General features: G+C 39.3%; 1 protein-coding gene across 8 annotated transcripts in view; it reads left to right on the top strand.

Moving 5' to 3' along the window:
- PID1 (phosphotyrosine interaction domain containing 1) overlaps positions 1-18,874 on the top strand; it is a 179,357-nt gene that overhangs the window by 137,421 nt on the left and 23,062 nt on the right. The window contains exon 1 of one of the 8 annotated variants that reach the window (XM_039489104.1): positions 6,367-6,382. The exons of the other annotated variants lie outside the window; for them this stretch is intronic. The gene's annotated coding sequence lies outside the window, so the exon portion shown is untranslated. Of the gene's footprint in view, positions 1-6,366; positions 6,383-18,874 lie in introns of those variants that run through there. 8 annotated transcript variants of the gene reach the window in all.

Raw genomic sequence — 18,874 nt, forward strand, 5'->3', positions numbered from 1 at the left:
GGGACCCTAGGCTGAGGCGCAGCCCGGGAGCCCCGCTGCTTACCCTGACCCTGCCAGTGCTGGAGGCAAGGGGGAAGCAGGCAGAGTCAGCACTGGTGGGGGGGAGCCCAGGGCTGGGGCGACAGTGGGTGGGGGTGGAGAGCCCCGCGCTGGGGGTGCCGGTGGGGGGGGAGAGAGCCGAGGGCTGGGGCGGCAAGAGGTGCGGGGTGGGGGAGGAGAGTCCAGGGCTGGGGTGGGGGGCAGCCAAAAATGTTTTTGCTTGGGGCAGCAAAAAACCTAGAGCCGGCCCTGGTACTAACTCCAGTGTCAGCAGGATTTCAGAGTCAGCTCACACCCGTATGAGCCAGTTAGCTTAACTTGAGCTAGAGACTTTTTGGTGGGGAATAGGGGCAACACTCAAGTTGTACCTCAAGCCAACACTACAGTGAAGACAAGCTCTAAGTCAGATCTCTCTATAGTTCCAAGGCCTGTTGATAATACGTCTGTTTAATGTACAATGAATGATTTCCTCCTTTGTTTTCTTTCCCCCGAGTCTGCCGAGTTGTGGAGATCAAGCTTGCTTGCACAATAACTTGTCTGCCTTTTACCTCAGTAAACTGACTCATTCGAGCAAAAGTGTATAGTCTCTGTATGACCAACTATTTCTCTAATAGTGCTTGATCATGCCAAAGGACTTAATAAGCCAATAGAATGGGCTTTTGACCCCATTTCTTTTTAGTTTTAGTATAATACAGCGGTGACAGCTGTGCCTCGACTACTTTAATGACAAGCAAAAGTATTTATCTTGGCTCATGATGCTCATTCACCATATGGCATTATGGCTCATTCTCATCTATTATGTCAAAGAGATGTTGAAGTACTCCCATGTTTCCTCTTAGGACATTGATCTACTACTGCACTATGCATAAACCACGAGTATCAGGGATGGAATTGTATGTACTAAATCAAATTTTCCAGATTAAAAATGCAACTTTTTAAATCCTTCTGTTTTTGCTGGGTTTCTCTAAGCTTTCTAGCTTTGTTTTCAATCTGCATGTTTTAAAGTGATCAGACATTGATTGTACAGCTGTAGAAGAGGATGAAGGAGTAGGGATCAAAAAGGTCTAGTCATTAAAAGCTGTGGGATCACTTCAAATAATATACATCACTGTGCAATGGACTGAGCTGTGTGGTGCATATCTGTTTGCCTTTCATATTCCATGTCAGAGGTTAAAAATGGTAATTGTTTCCTCCACTTTCTACTTAGTAGGCACTGTGATGGTGACCCAGTGCATAACGGATCAAAATCCCTGCGAGCTTTCTTTTAGGAAATGCTAGAAATAACTTACTTGAGGATAGGATACTGTATTCAATATTTCAGATGTATTCTGATCTGACAAGATGGTATGCATGTCATGGAACTGGAGCCAACTTTCTAAGATTGCTGTACCTCAAGTTGTTTTATGGGCTAGCTTATCCTGGTTATAATATGTCAGCAAGACCATATTAAAGTACACCTATCTGTGCAATCCTAGGGTAAATGTTTTACCAGCTTGTTTTACTGAAGCATTAGTTATGCTTTTGCATCAGAGAGGAGAGATTGTTGTTGCTTGACAGTTTTTGCTAACAAGGGGCTCACCCAAAAATCTTTTACTCAGAGGCCACTGCTATGCTCTCAAGTTTTTGTCCTTGACTGTGTTGTCCCAATTGCTTTTTCAGCACCTTCCTTGATAGGAAATCCTATTCTCATTCATCTTCAGAAAATAGGATTCTGAAGATGAATGAGAATAGGATTTCCTATCAATACATGGAATTAATTGACATGCATGGACCTCCACCAGTTTGGGGAGTAGAAATCCCAAGGTCCCTTTTGTTGTGACACTGTTCTGGTTATTGTTGCCTAGCTATAGGAAAGCAGGCATTGCTCCAGAAAGCTGTTATTGTTTTGTTGTCGTTTTTGGAGTTTGTAAGTAACTTTAGGATAGTCATCTACCAGAAAGAAGAATGTCTAATCAGCCAGTAATTCAGTGGCTCATCAGAATGGGAGTTGATTGGTTATCTGGGCAGGAGCTGAATATAATATCGTCTTTGAGGTGTGATTTATAATTCCACCCTAGAATCATCTGAAAACAAGTGCATATGAATTAGAAGGAAATTTGATTGGCAGATCTTTTCTTCTTATACATGTTACCTGGTGATCAGAGAGAGGAATGATTACCTTAGCTAGCTTAGAGGCTTCATTAGTCATTATATAATCTGTCATGGGTGGAATTATGCATTCCATATGGAAAGACTCATGCTTGTGTTTTTATAGTGTTCTAAAGAACTTTTCCAGGTTAGAGGTGATTATTATACCACCTGAATAAACCACTAATCTTGGTCTACTTTTTCACTCTTCAAGGGGGACTCCCAACTTAATTTTTTATTCTGTCCTTTAAACATCGTGTCCAGTTTCTTTAACCCTGTTTCCATTCTGAATAAATAGTTGCCTGTAGCTGGAATTCAGGGAGAAATGAAAACAAGCTAAAGCCTGTTTTAGCCATTGTATCTTCAATTTAATTATTCCAATTGCAGGATCTTAGTTATTATAGAAAGTATGTTGTGTAAAAAATTTTTCCCGGGGTTAGCGGTGAAGTATAAAAAACATTGTCTCCCTTGCCTCAAGCATGAAAGAAAAGGCCATTTTTCTGTAGAAAGACTCTCCAGGACCCCATGCTGTATATCAAAGAAAAGCAGCCGAAACTATTGTCTTCCTGGTCACTTGTCAGACAGATTATAGCGAAAGTCCACAACACAGTCAAAAAAGGGTAGTGCAGCTTTAAAAGCTAGGCTTCCAGTAGCCAATATGACTTTTCCTTTTCTTAAGGACTCTCTTCCCAAACATGTTGATATTGGTGATGTGTTACTCCAACTTCTCATGGCTCAGGTCAGGTAGTGAAGACAGTAACAGATTTTGGATTAGTTTGTTGTGTTGGGCAGTCATCAGCTGAGAGGGTTGGTAGTAGTCATACTGGAATCTACCAGTTTTCACAGTTGTGTGCTTTTAGAGCTTACATATCCCCTACGTGATCCATTCTTCTTCTGTGGTCCCTTCTGCCTCTTCATTGGATCACTCTTGGGGATTCACTTTATTCCAACCTTTTGTCCACCTCAGTGACTTAACTTAAAAGCATTTAGGTGACCTATTCACTGTTCATTCTATTTATTCCATTATGACCAACTTCTTTCGTTTTTAATTGCTCAAGAGAGTGTAAGATAAGAATATTGTAGGCTTCCTACCTCTCTCCCCATAAATGAAGGAGAGCTAGTTCGTTGTCATTCAGGTTTATTTTTATTATCTTAGTTTACGCCAACTAAAACATTCTCTCTGTAGAGAAAGCAGAATGGCTTCTGTGGTTCTTTTAGTGATATTTATTCTTATAGCAATCAGATATTCCCATTATTAATTTTCTTATATGGTCACTTTTGAGCTATGATATGCATAAAATATATTATAAACAAATCACATTATCAACAATATCACATGATCATTTTAACATGGGGCTGTGTGTGAGCTCACATACTAAAAAGGTTGGGCCTTGTGAGTATTGGTATGGAAAACCCGGAAGTCATGGGAAGCAGAAGTCAATCAAGGATGCAGGAGCCAGGGAAGATTAGGATTTAGGTTAAAGACTAAATGAGGGTTAGTGACTCTGTTTGAATTCAGTGCTGGTGAACTCTTATAAACTTTTCTTAAAAGATTTCAATTGCATAACAATCATTAGAACCAGAAAATATGTACCTCTTCTCATCTAGCTCAGATCCAAGCCCCTAGAGGTGGGTGTTCATCCAGGGATGTGAATCCAAGCCTTGTCCCCACTAGGCTGTACACTCCGTCCCATTCCAAAGCAACAATAACAAAAAGGAAAAAAATCAATAAGATTGTAAATTCCTATTTACGCCTATTTCAAGCAGGACATTGTGGTGGTGATTCAGTAGGTGACACTCTTCCTAATGCAGAACCAGTGCCTCAGCATGGTGTTGGGGGATATTGCCTCTGGAGATGCTGTATTATGAATGAGTCTTTGTAATTGAGCATTTGTGCTCCTTTAAAAATCCCATGATACGTTTTTTGCAAGGGAAGGATAGTTAACCTTGGTGTCATAGCCAACTTTCCTTTCAGTTAATTAATTTGTGCTTTTATAAATTTTCCCTGCAGTTTCAGCTGGATCTATTATTCATCACAACCCACTTTAAACTTTTGTGTTGGGTTACTCTGTGCTGTTTGAACAGCTCCTGCTTATATTTCTTTGATAGAACATTTGCAAAATGTGTAACATTGGAAATGTGTTATATCAATATGCAATATTATTCTATCCTATTTGTGTATCTAATATTGTGAATGTTATAACCTTAGATATTAAAGCTAAGGTTATGGCAAGTAATACAACATGGCATGTGAATTCAATTCATGGCCCAAAACAATGGCATACACAAAAAGGACATATTGTAAATCACCAGTTCAGCTGACCTTGCTAATTATATCCTACTTTGTGGGAAAAAAAGTGAATTATATTTGCCTTTACTCCATCATAAGTATTAATATATTTTTAATTGTCTTTCTTTGGTGTGAGAAGAGCTGCAGTTGTATTGAATTGTTATGGCTTATGTCAAAAACATTCTACATTTTTACTGACAAAACATTCATAAATCTAAATTGGAGTGGCCCGCCTAGACTGTTTGCAATAATAAATTCCTAAATAGTTCCTATATGAAAACTGCTCTCTCATGAAAACTACTTTCTCCTTGGAAAAGTAAATGACGAGGGGTTACTTCAGTGAGAATCTTTTATGCTGAGGTGAAGCTGATACAGGTGTCTTTTTAGTGAGGTACTCAAAGAAAGAGGACATTTTCTTTTAAATATAATTCCTGCGTATACATAGATTCATTTACCCTATCTGGTTTGATATTTTGCCTTGAAGACTTTAACTTTTAGGTTGTTTGTGGTTTTTCTGTCTAATTATGGAATCCTCTGCTTAGTTTCTGCCCTTCTTGTTTTGACAGAAGAGATCAGACCAAATGGGGGAGAAAGAGGGAAGAATGAAAATAAGCGATGGAAAAAAGGAACTCATTTTCATTAGCATATGTTCTCTTCCACTGCAGATCTATATTATTTTAGCTTTAAATGAATACAAAAGATTTTGAGGTTAGCAAAAATGATATTTTCTGTCTGTTAATATACCTTCTATTGATGTTCATACGTAATTAAAACGTATTATTTTCCACTTAAAATAATTTAAATGAAAGCATAGTAATTTTGGTAGGAAACAGTTCATTATGAAGGTCTCAACCAGAGTTGTAATCCTTTGACTTAATGGACAATTGTGTCTCTTAATATGATAGAACCAGGGTCCTGGAAGTGAAAAGATTTTACTCACTAAACGTAGATAGGGTTAGCTACAGAATTTAAAGGGGATATAAACCCTCTTGTTCAGACTGTTAACCAACCATTAGTGACCAAATTCAGAACAGCTCAGTTTTGGTACCAAAATAAGTGGGCAGGTTTTCATAAGAGCTCAGCACATGTTTTAGGTGGGGAGTCTTTTGAAAATGCAGTTGTAATTGACACAGTGGAAGCTGCTGTGCACTTTCAAAAATCTGGTCCTTATTCAGGCATCTAAATGGAAACTGAGCTGGTTTGAAAATTTGGCCTCAGCTGCCTGGGGAAGGAAGGCTCTTCCTCTGGTGGGTTATTCTATAGGTCCCTGATCCTTCACCTTACAAATCAATAGAATTTTTGCCTTTGACATTGACTGGCTTAGGATCATACCCTAATTATATGGTTTCTTAAATCTCCCACTTAAGTAGCTGGCACTGATAAGTGTTGGAGACAGTATTATGCACTGGTTGGACCCCTGTTGTGATATGGTAAAACAATTCCTATGTTCCTAAAATTTAAATTTATTGAAATGTGTGTGAAATTTACAAAAGTATGTTAGTGATAAACTCTTAAGAACAATGAATTTCTTTGTTAAACAGTTGTGAAACTTTTTTGCCCATGAGACGATTCAGGTTACCTTATAAAAAATATTCTAGACCATCAGACTTCTGGAATTCATTATCAGATGTATATTGTATTATAACAATATGATGCCATTACTTTATAAGCTATTATATTGAGACCTTATTTAGAATACTGTGCTGAGGAATGCCTACTTTTTCATAGAAAAGATACATTTTGCCTGGAGACACAGCATCTTACACAACCTGTATTATTCTCTGCTCTAAGGTATATCTGTTAAAGGCCAAAGCACTTGTATCTGTGCTCCTGTGGGAGAGTGGACTTCAGTGACTGATAAGGGCTGTTTTATTCCCGATGTAACCCTGCTGTCCCTAGATAGGCCAAACATCCATTTGAAGCCAAGTAGGTTCAAAGATCATATTTGGCAATGCACTCCATAGAGTTACTGCTATCTAAGGCCTAGTTCTGAAGTTACACTGATGTCAATTTGGGAAGTGGTCAAAAGAACAGGTAGAATTTTTCTTTTATTTGAATTTCTTCTAGAGGAATGCATGACAGAGAATAGGTGGATGTGATATAGCTCTTTTCCCAACAAAATTGATTGTCAAGTTATTTTCAGTCCTACCTTTCTACGTATCCTTACATCTTTTCTTTCCGTGTTTTTTTCATACAGATGCATAGATCCCCATTAAATGTACACTATAATATGACTTTATAGGATAAATTAATCCCATATGGGAGTTTTGGTTGGCTAGGAATTGCAGAATCAGGCCCTTCTAATGAATTGCCATATTCGGTTGTTGAAGGCCATAGTGTAAACTTAAATGGCATTGATACATCTTTATATGAAGATGAGGTATATCAAGAAAAAGAAGCAAGTGCAGCTTTGGCTATATTTATAGTTTTTATTCCCCCAAAGTCCCTTAAATGTGCACTCTTTCCGACAAGAAGGACTGGGTTGATCAGTTGCAGGTACCCATTGCTGAATTTAGTCAACAAGCCCTTACAGAGTTCACTTCAGGGTTAGGGGAAATTATGAAAATAAGTTGGCCATCCTTTGCAATGGCAGTGACCAACAGCAGAAAGATTAACTTCCATGGTTAGGAAAGGAAGTCTCGGAGCTTGCTGCAGGATGAGACAGACTGGAGTTCAAATTAGAACAGTGGTGTCCTGATTTACACTGTGGGAATGTTGTTATGATAGATGACTTGGGCTACATATGGTTGCAGCTGTGTTAGTTATAGTTGTCCCTAGAGAAGATAAAAGATAACTTTCTTTTTGCCGTCCTTGCTCTTTTCTTATAATCCTCCATTTTAGAACTGTGCTTTTCATGCTTTGAAAACTAAAGGTTTATTCTTTCCTTTTATCTTTACTAACATTAGCAAAACAGAGATCTTTAGATTTAACTAGTTGCTTTAGGTTGTGCCAGTTCTGTTTGAAAATCCAGAAGAGGCAGTGCCATAAAGGAGAAATTTATATCATTTCTATAAGTTGGCTATTAATCAGGACGGGCAGGGATGGTGTCCCTCTGTTTGCCAGAAGCTGGGAATGGGTGACAGGGGATGGATCACTTGATGATTACCTGTTCTGGTCATTCCCGCTGGAGCACCTGACATTGGCCACTGTCAGAAGACAAGATACTGGGATAGATGGACCTTTAGTCTGACCCAGTATGGCCATTCTTATGGTGCCAACATAACTTTTTCTGAGCAATGCACGGGTGATGTTTCAATTAAAGTAGCCAAAAGGAAAAAAGAAAAGCAAAAGGCTTCTAAACTCAGCAATATTTAATGGATAGTATGTCACTTTTCTATAAGGATTTTAAATAAAATCAATGTTAAATGTGAATTGGAGAACTTTTCTCATAATATTCAGAATAATACAAACAGTTGTCAATAAATGTAAGTTTCAACATAATTTCACATGAATTTCTCTGGGATTAATGCACATATGTTCTGGAATCAGCCAGTTAAATGCAATCATATAGTTTGCTTGCTTGAATCAGTATCTGTGTACAGAAGAAAGCAAAACTGACTGTTGACCAAACGAGGTGGGCAATGCTAGCTTGTGCAACTGAATAGAGATCCTGCAGGCTGGGCTAAAGTCATGTCAGATGTGTTGACTGGCACCAGCCAAGTCAGTACCAAATGTGGCTTGAGTTCCTAGGGACAAGGATTATTATTTTTATTAATAGTAGTATTACAGTAGTGCCTAGGAGCCCTAGTCATGGACCCCATTGTGCTAGGTGTTGTACAAACAGAGAATATAAGGATGGTCCCTGCCCTAACAGGCTTAGTCTAAGACAAGAGACAACTGATGGATACAGACAGATGGGCGAGTACAATTAAGCAATGAGGCTGTATTGGTCAGCATGATGGAAGGTGGTCACTGGACATCAGCAGCCTAACTGTTGTCAAGTATTATGTAGGCATCACAGCAAAGGAGAGCTTTGGAAGGAGGGATCTGAAGGTGTATAAATGAGGTAGCTTTGCTGATGTTTATGGGGGGCTCCTCCTATGCATGCGGGGCAGCGTGAGATTTATTTGAAAATTTAACAAGTGAGTAAAGGAGGCAGCCATCATTGGCTGGAGGAGAACATTGGAGGAGAACATCAACAGCTTGATAGCCAAGTGGGGCAAGATTGCATTTGGCAAGGCCAGAGAAAAGAATATTGCAGTAATCAAGAGCAGGATGATGAGAGCCTGGATGAGAGTTTTAGCTGTGTGGCTGGGTAAGAAAAGCAGTATCTAAGAGATGTAATGTAGAAAGAATCAGCAAGATTTTTACATAGGCTGGATGTGAGGAGCAAGAGAAAAAGTCTGAGTCGAAGATGACCCCCAGTTACAGGCCTGAGTGACAGGCAGGCAGTGGTGTTGTCCAAAGTGTTCAAAAAAGGAGTCAGTGGGGAGGGTTTGGGGGATAGGATAAGGAGCTCTGTTTTAGCCATGTTTAGCTTGAACTGGCACTAGACGTCCATTAAATGTCAGAGAGAGAGGCTGCGATTTCAACTTGGACAGAAGAAGACAGGTCTGGAGTAGAGAGTGAGATCTGTGAGTCATCAGCATAGAGAGTTGAATTTGTGTTTGTGAATGAGATTACCCAGAGATAAGGTGTAGAGGGAGAAGAGAAGGGGACCAAGAACAGAGTCTCATGGAACTCCCATGGAAAGCTGGAGGGAAAATTCATAGATTCCAAGACCAAAAGGGACCATTGTGATAATTTAATTTGACCTTCTGTATAACACGCAATGGAAAGGTAGTTCCCCATTTACAATTACATTTTGAGACCTATCAGTTAGCCAGTTTTTAATCCATCTAATGTGTGCCATGTTAATTTTCTATCATTCTAGATTTTAATCAAAATGTTGTGCAGTACCAAGTCTAATGCCTTATGGAAGTCTAAATATTATGTCAATACTATTACCTTTATCAACCAAACTTGTAATCTTATCAAACAAAAATATCAAGTTAGTCTGACAAGATCTGTTTTCCATAAATCCATGTTGTTTTGCATTAATCACATTATCCTCCTTTAGTTCTTAATTAATTGAGTCCTGTATCAACCACTTTATTGTCTTGAGGAGGAGGATCCTTCAAAGGACATGCTGAAGAGAAAGGTAGGAGGAGAACCAAGAGAGCACAGAGTCATGGAAGCCAAGGGAGGACAAGATTTCAAGAAGAGCATGATTGACTGTGGCAAAGACAGGTCAAGGAGGATGAGGATGGAGTACTGGTTCTGAGGTTTAGCTAGGGAGAGGTCAGTAGAGACTTTAGCTAGAGTTCTAGTGGAGTGCCGAGGCAGAAATTGGATTTAAAAGGGTCTAAGATAGAAATGGAGGCGAGGAACTTCAAACAGGAATTGTAAACAGCATGGTCAACATGTTTAGAAGATGAAATGGCATGGAAAAGGGTCTTCAGTCAGGGCACTTGCCAGGCAAAACTGCTATCCAGAATTGATTACTATTTGGTCTGTTCTGTATTAGGCTCTTAAGCCTCTCATATCCCCTTTCATATCCACAAAAGTTAATCCTCTGGCATTGACTTCAATAAGATTTAAGCACATACTTAAAAATTAAGCAAATGCTAGAGTGTTGTCTGAATTGGGGCCTAATTGCCTAAGCCAGAGGTTCTCAAACTGTGGTCTGGGGCCCACCAGAGGCCGTGAACTCCATTCAGGTGGTCTGCAGATAGTTCCCTCTAAGGTGTGCACCTGGGTGGCCGCACACAAGAGAATGAAGGGCCACCCACCTAATTAGTGGAGCTGTGCAGGTGTGGCTCTACTAATTAAGTGCCTGAACCCTGGAGAAGATGCACATGTAAGCTGAGGTGGTGGCCTTGGGGAAGGGACAGCGGGAGGGGGCAGTGGGGTGAGAAGAAGGGGTCGGGGGAATTTGGGATGTGCAGGGCTGCGGTGGCCAGAGAAAGAGGCAACTTTCCCCAGCTCTAGAGCTGCGGCTGCCGGGGAGAGACGGCACTCCTTCCCAGCCCAGCTCGATGGCTGCTGCGGTTGGGGGAGACCCTCCTCCTTCCCAGCGTCACCTCTGTGGCTGCTGTGGCAGGGGAGAGACCCCCCTCCTTCCCAGCCCCTGCTCAGGGCCTGCTGCGTCGGGGGAGACAGGGCACATCCATTGTATTAGAAAGGTAAGACTACTGATATTAAAATATGAGTTGTGTGCTTTTATTTGTAGAACAAAAAAGCGTTTGTTATATATATAACAAACACTTTTTTGTTATATATATATATATATATATATATATATATATATATATATATATATATATATATATATATAGCACTTTTATCCAAAGTGCTTTACAATAGTTAGCTAACAGTAAAAACAACATTTGGAAAGATCATTAAGTGATCCACTGAGACCCTCAGCAATTTTCAAGTGATCTGTGAAATTTTTTTTTGAAAACCACTGGCCTAAGCTAATCACTAAATAATCAGAATCTAACTATATTTCTGCCTCCCTTATTCACTAACGTATATATGCAGCTCTGGACTGAACTTAATTCAACAAATGGAAAATTCTCTATACAGTTTTTCAGTGTGATGACGACTAGAGGTCCAAGAGCAGTATTTTAGATAGAGTTATTTCTTCCTGTAGGAAATGGGAACATAGCTCAAACTGAGAACGGTAGATTACTGAACAGGTTTCTCTGTTAAAACTGGAGAAAGGTAATATTGTTGTTCTGTATTTAGGTACATGAGCTTGAAAATCAACTCCTGCTAATGCACCTGTTGTTCTCTGATTTATCTGTAACCAATGTACTTCCGTGTTTGGTCTAAGTATCAGAAGAATGCTAAATAAACGCTGTTTAAATACTTTGCAGTGGCTAGCTCAGCAGTTGACCATAGCTCCACCGAACATACCTGGGTGGCTTAGTGTGAAAAAATGCTTTCAACGGTGTTCTTTTTTGCTGTAAAATGAAAATCAATAAAGATTTGAATGATTTCAGGAAAGAATTGCAGCTTGAACGTCTCATATTATAAAATAATAGTACACAAAAGTATCCAATAATCTGAATAATAAACAAATATTTTAAATAAGTTTTCCTTTTAATAATATATTTAATGTTTTTTAAGTGAAAATTTGCAATATCCTTTTGATATTGCTGCAATGAAGAATCTGCAGAACCTACAACCCATAGCACTATTTTTATTATTCTGCAGCGCTGGGGTAAGACAGAAAGCAACATCCTGGAAACACTATAAGTTGTCTCCGCTGGAAAAATCTCTAAGGTTTTTGTGAAGTCATGGAGCTTGTTTCACATGAAGGAGATGTGAAACTAATGACTACGTGCCTTAAAAGGAGATTTGACAGTTGCGGGTACAGTTACTTTTAGACAGTTGGTTACATTTTTGTGGTCTCTCTTTCACTGAAGGGAATACATTTCATTTGAGACGTGCAGTGAGATAGCATAAGGGAGTATGTGCTGCCATTTCCGAGAGACCCTAATGACTTGTGATTGGTTTCACAATTCCTTTGAATGTCTGATGACACTTAGAAAAAAGACTTGAGATGATTTTGTTTTCCTTGTAGTATAGGCTCAATTCTGCTTCCATTGACATCTATAGGAATTTTGCCATAACTTTAGCATGTCCAGAATTGGTCCCCTTCTGAGTTATCATGGACACAGACATTTCCAAACAGTGACACTATCTTTCTAGTGCAGTGCACTATTTCCAGGTATCATTTTTCCTTGGAGATAGCAGCTCTTGAAAGCTTCCACACAGGGCAGAAGAATGTTAATAAGTTTGTCATGTTTCTCTTTTCTCCTAAGTGCTCCTCCTCCTCTCCTAATTCCAACAATATAGAGCTAGCAATTTAACCATTTAACAGATGAGTAATTTACTAGGTATTAGGGGCAAGATGTGTCAGGTACTAGTAAATGGTCTTTGAAGTATCAGTGCCGCAGTAACCCATTTTCATCTGCCTTAAGTTGAATGTTAACCTCATATGAATAGGACTAGTAGGGAGACTAAGTATTTCCTTTTTTTCTAATGTGGTTTGAATGTAGGCAGTCTAGTAAAATATTCAGTTCTTTTCAGAAAACTTAAGCACATGCGATTCAGGTAAAATGACAAAAAGGAAGCATTTTCTGTCAGGTGCATACAAAATAACTCCCCAAAGTTCCAGCAGAATGAACCACCTCAACTAATGTCCCCACAGTACCAATTTCTGGATGAATTCATTTGATAAAGTTCCATATGCAGTTCGCCTGAAATTCAATATTTGTTAGCACAGGGTTTCTTCTTCTTTAGACCAGATGGGTAATAAGTACAGATCTGGGACAACAAGGTCTAAAGGAGAAACTAGAACAAAAAAGAAAGAACATCCATTTATAAATGAAAAGCAGAGAAACATTCTGAAAAAGGCTAATGTAAAAGCTGAGCTAGCTTTTGGTCAGCTTTTACAAATGCCCCTCCCCACACAGTCAACAGGGAAGAACGTCCAGTGACTGCTATGAAAGGACACCGCACCCCGGTTTTCAGAGTATGTATGTGTATGAAGCAAGAGAGCATATGCTGCTGGGAGCAGGGGATCCTCACCTGCTATTTGCATATTTAAGCTTACTTGGTCTTTTCAAGAAGCCTCTTGCTAGCTACCCTTAATGTAGTGTCAGGGTTGTGTTATTTATGATGCTGCGTGTCTGACCAATCACCTGTTTTGGGGTGAGGAAGGAATTTTTCCATTGGATACAATTGGCAAGAGTTGTGGTTTGGTTTGGTTTTTTCCCTTCCTTGCAGCGTCAAGAAGGCAGAGTTAGCTTACAGCAATAATACTTACAAAGTTTAATATTAGGAAAGTAAGACTGTTTAGCTTGTCACAACTTGCGGCTGGTGCCCAGTGCAGATAAGGATAAAAGGGACCAGCTCCAAGAGGTAAAAATCCGGGGTTGCACTGATGGTCCTTCTGTCTATGGCAGAAGGGGACACCAGAAGTTTTCATGGGCTGAGGTCCTCCCTTGGGAACCTCTACACACCCCATGCAGCAGAGGTGGAGAGGCTTCACAAGTGAGCTGAGTCACAGGGGTGAACTCAGGTGGGGCTATCCCAAGTTATTGATTGTATGGTGGGAATTTTGAACACTGCATTGGACCCAATTCAGTGCCTGTTCTATGAGGGTGAGGAATGTAATGCACTCCCTCCCATTGTTAAATAAATAATGTGCCTGCCTGCTGCTGAAAATCCATCCCATATGACTATCATTCATTTGCCTGTATGTTTTGACTAATGCAATTGGCACTAAATCTGGAAACCAGAAAAAGGATTTACTTATACACCAACACAAAACAGTCTGAAATCTTCACCCTCCATGTGTGGAGACACAGCAGCTACACATTTCTTTGCACCAGTTAAGACCCAGTAGAACTTTTTACTTTCATATTTAATTAAAATTTGTAGATTATTTATTTATTAACAGTATTTTGTTTATTATGAGCTCTTGCTGTTCCCTTGTCCATGAGGACATGTGATAGATGATTTCTACAGTGCTATACTTGCTCAGTTAATTTGTTGTGTAAAATAGCTAGTATTCCAGGTATAATTCTTAACAAAAGTTACATACAGCATGTTACTGTCAAAATCCTTAAGAGTAAAATTTTGTTTGATACCAAACCATTAAATATGAGTAGGCACAGTATAGTTAATGATCCAAATGATTTTGCTGGGTTGTATTCTTTCAGTGAACCTTAATCAGGTAACTCAGGCAAAACCAGTGTCACTGAAAACAGATGAGCTGTTGTTTTACTTTAACTACCATGTACTATTCAGTGTTATTCTATGGCCACGTATCTTGACAAACCAATTAGGGAACAAAACAAAAACTGTGCTATGGAAACCATTTGAGTGAGAAATTAAAAAGTAAATCAACACTGATACATTCTGATGTTTGAATGCTTGCAAACGAGTAGTCAAAGGACTTTTTTCACAAATGAGTAATCTGAACAAGACCAGTGCTCACACAGGTAGTTTGACTATGAAACCAGTAATATCTAGCTCTTACATAGCACTTTTCATCCATTGATCTCAAAGCTCTTTACAAAGGAGGCCAGTGTCATTATTCCCATTTTATGCATCAAGAATCTGAAACACTGAAAGGTGCCGTGACTTGCCCAGGGCCTCCCAGCAGCTCATAACAGAGCCAGGAATTGAACGCTGGTCTCCTGGGTCCCAGTCCTGTGCTACAAACACTAGGCCACACAGTATTTTTATGATGGCTTCACTGGAGCATAGGTTCATGGAGTATGTTTTTACAAGGTGCTATCTGTGTAACTATTAATAATTGTATCACGGTAGCTTTTGGAGACACCACTCTGGATGTGAATACCACTGTACAAACACAGAGTAAAAGCTAAGAGTTTATAATCTGAATAAACAAGACAGTCAAATAAACCAAGGAATTGCTTTTGGCATTTGAATAGGGATGTTTACAGCATGTAAAAATGCAGGTAATCTATTAGTGTATGATATAACCGTGACTTTATTCAGGGCCTTCGTTCAGCACCATTTAAAATTTGGGAGACGTTTTAGCCAGCTTTTCTAGAACAGGACAGTCAACAATTCAGGGACTTTACAAAGGAAATTAAATTTTAAATATTGCTATTTTTTCTTCAGGCAAAACATTTTGCTCTGTGCTCTAAATATATTAAGCCTGTTGCTAGAGAACTTACACTCTTGGAGACAAGAATTGTAACTTGAGAAATGTAAGGAGGTTGGTCTCCAGATGGGAACACATACTGAGAATTAAGTAAAATTGATTTGGAGGAGTAGCATTCTCATTTGCCAATGTGGGAAACTACTGTAAGGGGCGGGATTCTCTAAGAGCTTTTGGCTGGAATAGGAACTGGGCTGTTTCTTTAGTTGTGGGTGCATAACTGCTAAACTCCTTCATGCATGTAGTTCCATGAATTTAAGTGGATTATTCACACTGGGACAAATTGTGATACCTTTACACATGTTGAGTGCTTTACTACTCAAGCTGTCCCTTCAGTGACACTGCTCAAAGAGTAAAGATATCACAATCTAGTTCATATGCCCAGTCCTGCCTTCTCCGTGATTCATTTGCTTGTGTCATCATCTAATATGGCTTAACTTTTAAAACATAAATTCTTTGGGACAAAGACTGTCATTTTCTCTGGGTTTTTATACAGTACCTGGCACAGTGGGGCCCTGACCTGGTTGGCTTCTAGGCACTATGACAATATAAATGTTTAATAATAAAGCAAGGTAGCACTTGCCCATGTCAGGTTGAACTTTGCTACAAATTTAGAGTTTTGCTGTACAAATCTAGGGCTAATAGAAATGTTTCCAGGAATTTTAAAAATTCTAAAGGAAACAATGTTTACGAATGAAAAACATTTTTCTGCTATATTTGCAACCTAAATATTGTAGCATTCTGTTAATGCATGTAAACAACGTGACATTAACTAGAAGCTGACTCATAGTGAAACTGACTCATCTGTTTTCATTGTCCAAACAGAGAAATGCAAAATTTAAATGGAAAGCATAATTACTGAGAAGTAAATTGAATTTTCAACATTTTCAATTTCAGTAATCTGATGTGAATAGCAACACAGATGAGAACATTTTTTTAATTTAAATTATGTTCACCTGGCAGTATCCTTTTCTTAAGGAAGAACTAAAGAGAAAATATTAGCATGTGGTAGTTTGAATGTGGGGATAATGAAGTTGACTTCATCCATATTTGTCAGGAGTGAATTTTTTGGACAGAGTTTTTAGCATTAGTAAGATATTGTGAAAAATATAATTTAAATGTTTTCACATCAGTGTTTTCCTGTCCAAGGTTTTTGAGAACAAATATGAAAAATATGTAGCTATTCTTGGAAACGAAGGTCCCAACCCTCCTCCATTCATGTGCTAGCTTTACACATGTGAGTAGTTCCATTGGGTTCAGTTGCATGTGTTTTTCTAGAGTGGGTGCCTAAATGAACTTTCTGCAGATTGGAAAAGTAAAAATGTACCTTTTCTAAGAAAATGGCCTATCAGAGTAAAGTCTGGATGATACTTACAATTGAGTATTGATGTGCAAGAAGACCAAGAAAAGAGTTCCATACTTATGGTTCCTATTTGTCACAAGTTTAGGGGAAAAAGTTACCTCTATTTCTGACATAAATGGTCTTGTGGATAACTTGGTCATCATGAATGTGAAGATGAATATCTGTAATGTCTCTCAGAGCCCCTGGAGGAGATTATGGCAACGCAAAGATGCAGCAGCCTTCTTCTAGGAAAGATCCCATAGATAGAAAGCACAGCCCCAAAATGGAGGTTTTGTGCCCAGGAGGAGACAAGGCTGGGCTGACAAGGGGATGCTCCAAATATCGGTAGCCAGTGATAGTGATTTTTCCTTCTCTTTTCCCCACCCTCTCTACCTTCCATTTCCCAGCCCCTGCAGCAGAGCCCCAAAGGACAGCAGGGACCTACTCTGGGATTAAATCTCCCTGTACATGGAAGCATGAATCTAGACCAGGCGTTAGGTTTGCAGATAAAAGGAAATTATATGAAGCAGTGAAAGGAGAAAAACTAAGCGGATGATCAAAACAAAATATTTCAATTACCAAGATAAGCAAAAATGTTTTCTTAGGAATTAAAGTGGCCATTGATTTGTGTGATAGGGTGTCCAGCAACCCTGCAGAGGTTGCATATGATCTTAATGTTTGTTCTAATGTATTTTAGAATTAAATTGTACAGCAGAAATCTTCCACTCAAACAGAGTTCCTATTGTCTTCAAGTGCAAGTTCATTTCAATTCACCACTTGATTTCATTTCAGGCTCTCCCCAACAAGCCAAACCATGTTCAGGGAAAAATTAAAAGCAAACGAATATTCTCTACTTGTTAACAGGGTGGTATAAAGAATAGCACTGAAGACAAATTGAGAGGATACAGGGCAGGCTCTTGATGACATTGTGTTTGGATTTACCCATTTTGCCAATTAAAGGCAGTTTTCTGCTCCGGTATTAAGATGCTGTTTATAGTCTGTCTAAAGACTGTAGTTTAGAATCCCAAATAACTTATAAAGAGACTTTTTGAGACGCAATCAGCTGTAATATAAGGCACAAAGATTCTCGTTCCACTGCGGTTCTCAGAACTTGAGTTTACAGGGGAGAGCTTTAGTTGCTTCTTTATTTATCCCACACTGACTACTTGTGCTTTGGGGCCAGAGGACTTTATTTATTTATTTGCTGCTATTCCTGTCCATCAGAGCCTACAAATGAAGCTGTCAAGAGTAAATCTTCTTCCTTTCCAGTACATTTAATTACTAAATATTATATCTGCTAAATGCCAACTTTCTCTTTTTTTTATCCCCCCCCCCCCCACTGTGCTTTGAAGATCTTGGTTCCCACAGAAGTTGCTCAGAGATAGCAAGCAGTCTATTCATAGAGCTTCAAAGGAGGAAATTTGCCTGCTAAACAGATTCTGTTCGATATGGATTCTTATCTCCCCCTTATCATCTGAGAACCTACCAATAGTGCATGAAGCAATGTGACTAACATCTGAGGTTCATTCTGTATCTCATCCTGTCCCCTCAGGGAGAATCATGTGTGCAGTACAGACATTTGTTTTGGTAGGGGTTTGATTTTAGTTTTTTGGGATTTTATAATGTACACACTACTATATGCTTATATTAGAGAAGTCAAGCCAAAGAAGTGTGCCTTGCACATGGAGTGGAAGGTGGTGAGGATTGTGATAATCCTTAGTTATGAGGGGCGGGAGGTTGTTTCGTACTCTTGGATCAGCCCTTGAGAAAACTGTCTCTTCTGCATAGACAAACTTTACCCTTATGGTGGAAAGTTCCATTGGACCAGAGGATCTGTTGACCTTGGGCTCCATTCCAGAGCTTTTGGTGATCTTTTAGATATCCTGGTGTGGCAGATATTGCACAGACTGTAAACAACTGCACAGAGGTACCCCCCTCCAGGGTGATTTGCATATAGTGGTTCAAAGTTGGATTTCCAGAGACCAATAGACAAAGAACAGGATTTTGGTTTAAAAAGTCTGAGTTTCAACTGACTCAGGGGCTTCTTTCTAATACAACAAATTGATATGAACTTTTGTCCAAGGGGGCCTAAATCCTGCTGAAGGGTTGGAAGGACTTTGGCCTGCTGGGTCCCTATAACACTGATGTGTGTATGCTGGTATGTTTAGTGTGTCTGCCATGTCTGTTGAAGGTTTTTATGTGTTTTCTCAGTAATGCTTCTATTTTAAGACTAAATGTGCTTGCTTAGAAGGAGTTGGGTGGTAACTTGTAAGCCTTTGGGAGAAAGCACAGCACAGGCACTGGCCTTTAGGCAGACTGGCTTGCGGGGATATCACAGTGTAAGGCAGGGAGTTGTGCAGACTTAAAAACCCATGGTCAGAAGGGAGTG

The sequence above is a fragment of the Mauremys reevesii genome, linkage group 9 (assembly GCF_016161935.1).
Source record: "Mauremys reevesii isolate NIE-2019 linkage group 9, ASM1616193v1, whole genome shotgun sequence".
NCBI classification, from domain to species: domain Eukaryota; kingdom Metazoa; phylum Chordata; order Testudines; family Geoemydidae; genus Mauremys; species Mauremys reevesii.